The sequence below is a fragment of the Phaethon lepturus genome, unplaced genomic scaffold (assembly GCF_000687285.1).
Source record: "Phaethon lepturus isolate BGI_N335 unplaced genomic scaffold, ASM68728v1 scaffold3744, whole genome shotgun sequence".
Lineage (NCBI taxonomy): Eukaryota > Metazoa > Chordata > Aves > Phaethontiformes > Phaethontidae > Phaethon > Phaethon lepturus.
This window is the reverse complement of record NW_010535307.1, coordinates 1-3,911: the sequence shown is the minus strand read 5'-3', so window position 1 is coordinate 3,911 and position 3,911 is coordinate 1.

The following is a 3,911-nucleotide window of genomic DNA, read 5'->3' as shown; positions in this document are numbered from 1 at the left end:
TGTGCTTGCCCGGGGTGATGGTGGGAAGTCTGTATGGCGGCGTTCAGACAGCACAGAGCAAACAAATGGCACTGAGAAAAGGGGGGTGCAGGCTGGGACCGGGCCCTGTACTGGGAGGGGGAACCTGCTGGCGTGGCTGAGCTGGCAGGGATGCTTCAGAGGCTCCCAGCCCTCGGGGTAAATCCAGGTCTGCTCGGGGCTGCGGATGCTCCGACAGCTTGGGTCGAGGTGCCGTGAGGGGGAGCAGGGGTGTAGGGCAGGAGCAGCTGGAGCTTGTGAGTTTGCTCATCTCCTCCCTCCGAATGGCCGACGGCCTGCTCTCTGCTCCCGCACCAGAGAGCCATCTCCTGCCTGCTGCCTGCCGGCTTGGCTGAAGGTCTCCATTGCTGTAGGGGGTCAGCAGCCCCCACTGAACCCTGCTGTCCCCTCCTGTTCCTGCTTCAGGCTCTCGGGCCTCACCCCTCTGAGGCTTCGCATCTTGGGCAAGGCCGCAGTGGTGCTGGGGGCTGGGACCTCCAAAGCTCCCTGGGGGAGCGCCCCGGGCAGCGAGGTGCTGGCAGCTGATGTCTCTGGGGACGAGCCGCCCTGCCAGCCCTCCACGCTCGCTGCCTCACGCCATGCCACGTGGAGCAAGTCTGCAAGGCCCAAAGGCTTTCCGCTCCTTCCCTTTGCCGGCCCTGCCCCCGTTGCTTGAGAGAGGCCTTGGCCTTGGCTGCTTTGCCGCAGCCTGGTGATGGCCGGCAGGCAGCAGCGGCATTGGCGCTCCGGCCTGGCAGCACAATGCTTGTTGAAGAGCAGCAGGAGGATGCGTGTGATGGCTGTCTGTTCGCAGCAATTAATATTTGCCAGGTAGGGCTGGGAGTTTGGGGAAGGAAGGGAAGGGAAAAGAAAGGAAGGAAAGGAAAGGGAAGAGAAGCGGGAAGGGGAAGGGAAAAGGGGAAAGGGAGGGGAAAGTAAAAGGAAAGGGGAAAGGAAAGCGGAAGGGAAGGGGGGAAGGGAAGGGTGTCCCCCACCTTTTGGGAGTAAATACCAAAACCCAGCATTGCTCTAAATGGGCTTGTGTCGTGGTTTAGCCCCAGCCGGCAACTAAGCACCACGCAGCCGCTCGCTCACTCCCCCGCCCGCAGTGGGACGGGGAAGAGAATTGGGGAAAAAAAAAACTCGTGGGTTGGGATAAACACGGTTTAATAGGACAGAAAGAAAGAAGGGAACAACAATAATAATACCAACAAAGGAATGTACAAGAACAAGTGATGCCCAATACAGCAATTTCTCACCACCCGGCGATAGACAGCCCGTCCCCGAGCAGCAATTTCCGCTCCCCGGCCAACTCCAGTTTATGTACTGGGCATGACGTCGTATGGTAGGGAATATCTCTTTGGCCAGCCTGGCTCAGCTGTCCCGGCTGTGTCCCCTCCCAGCTCCCCATGCACCCCCAGCCTCCTTGCTAGCAGGCCAGCACAAGAAGCTGGACTGTCCTTGACTGCTCAGCAACAACCCAAAACATCAGCACATTATCAACAGTTTCTCATCCCAAATCCAAAACACAGTCTCACACTAGCTTCTGTGAAGAAAACCAGCTCTATCCTGGCTGAAACCAGGACAGCTTGTGTTCTCTAAATGCTTCTGGACTGCACTCCCTGCTTTTTGTTTCACAGGTCACCCAGGCACTGTGGCAGGTGAGTTGTCATCTCTGGCTCAACAAAGGGTTCCCCCTTCCTCCCACTGCCCCGCGCACCAGCGCAGTGTGGTGTGATGCTGAGGCACAGCGGTCTCTGCGAGGTGGTTCACAGCCTTTTTTTGTCTCTGTCTCTGTGGAGTTCTCCTGTGGCTGTTCTCTCCCTTCCTGAAGTGGGACTTGTGAGCTTTTCTCGGTTGTTATTCCAGCTGGTCAGCGAGCAGCTGTCACTCTGCAAGGGATGACGGGCTGGCAGATGCAAAGCCTCCAGTTGGAAGGCAGCCTGGGTCCCCACTCCACCAGGGCACTGGGGCCACCAGGCTCCCATGGGCATGGGGCTGGCCCTCCCGAGGTGGCTGCCGGGTGGGTTCATCCTCCTTCCTCCAGCAGTTGCTGAAGTACTGCCCAGAACTGTAAAAGGGCTGGACAGTGAGAGGTGGACATTTGTAATTCATTGATTACCCTTCTGAGAAAAATTACCATTCCCAAGCATCATACAGGTGATAGTGATGCCCCCTAACATCTTATTCCATGAGGTATCACCAGGTGATATCACTTTCAGCTTAAAATAAAACCTACTAGTGGAGTAGCAGCCCTGCTGAAAAGGAGCAGGAAGGCGTTACGGGGGACCCCAGGTAAGCATGAGCTCGCAGTGGAAACCACATCCTGGGCTACATCAGAAGGAGTGTGGCTGGTGAGGCTACTTGTTCTTTGCTTGGTGCTGCTGGGTCCAGACCTGAAACAGTGTCCTCTTTTGGCTCTTGTAGTTGAAGAGAGGTGTTGAAAAACTGGATTGGGTTTGGTGGAGGGCAAGTGACATGGCCAGGGCCTACTGCCCATAGCCTGCAAGGGAGATGGGCTTGTTCAGTCTGGCCAGGAAGAAGCAAAGGGATGAGCTGATAATGGCTGGTGGCTCTTTGAAAGGGTGTTAGAGAGGCAATAGAGCCAAACTCCTTCTGGCAGTGCCAGATGACTTAGCAAGGGCTGATGCCCACAAGTTACAGCTTGGATGGTTAGGTTTGGCACAGGGGTGGACTTCTTCACCAGGAGAGTGGTGCAGAGTGAGGACATGTCACCCAGAGAGGGTCTCATGGAGACCCATGGAGGCTTCAAGGACCGGGCTAGCCAAAGCGTGGCTCAGCTGGTCTCCTGTTGGCGAAAGTCTCCCTTGGAGCAGGAGGGCAGACAAAGACAGTTGCCCCACGGCCCCTTCCAGCCAGCCTGCCCCTGAAGCCATACAGCCATGGCATGGAGCAGGCAGGGCACTGGCTCACACTGCTGTTGGGTCAGCTCTGTGGGACGAGATTGGATCTGGGTTTCGCCCTTCCCAGCTGTGGGAGTGTCAATGTCTGCGCTCAGACACGAGATAACATCCCTGCCCAGGGGCCTCTTTGCTCTGAAGCCCAGGCCAGAGCTTGCCGCCTGTTTTCGTTTGGTTCGGTTGTGGAGCCAGCGCTGTGAGCCTGCCTGTCCTGGCAAATGCCAGCCTGGGTGGCTTGCCTTGCGGTTACAATCGACCAGCTGCCTCCCAGGTCCTTCTTGGGCAAAACCTGCACATCGCAGTGAGAAGGGGCGGTGTGTGCCTTCCCAGTGTCCTGCTGTGGCTACCTCAGGCTTTAAACAGGCTTTAAACCAGGGGTAAATGCTACTTACATCCAGCTGAAGGTTTCCTAAGCAGGCTGGAGGGATGCTAAGTGACCTCTGTGTAATGGTAATCAGGGCCCACAGAGACAGTACTGAGCGTTTCCCCAGCGGAGGGCATTCAGCACGCAGGGCAGCGGGAGCTACCCCGGGCACGCCAACTCGGAAAGCTGTCTGCGCTCCTCTGCAGGGTAGTGATACGCGTCTGTCCCCTGCAGGGATCATGGCCGTGTGTTCGCCCATAGCTGAGCCTGAGGGACCCCTGGGCGAGATGCGGCTACGTGCCTCCTGCCGCCCCTGTGCAGCTCAAGGTGACCTTCTCAAAGGGCAACAGCCTTTCTGGGTCGGCTCGTGTAACCCAGAGAGCGTTGCGCTGCTTGCCATCCGCCATGGCACTCCAGATCAGCCACGGCGTCAGATCACTGGCTGCTCTTTGCACACCTGCCTTCTTGAGCTGCTTGCTGTAACCCAGGTGTCAATTGAATTCTGGTGGTCTGATAAAAACTGTTCACCCAGACTTCACAAGCAGTGTGGAGTAGGGAGGAGCTTTGGTATTTTACTATTTAATTTTAATTTTTATTTTTATTTATTT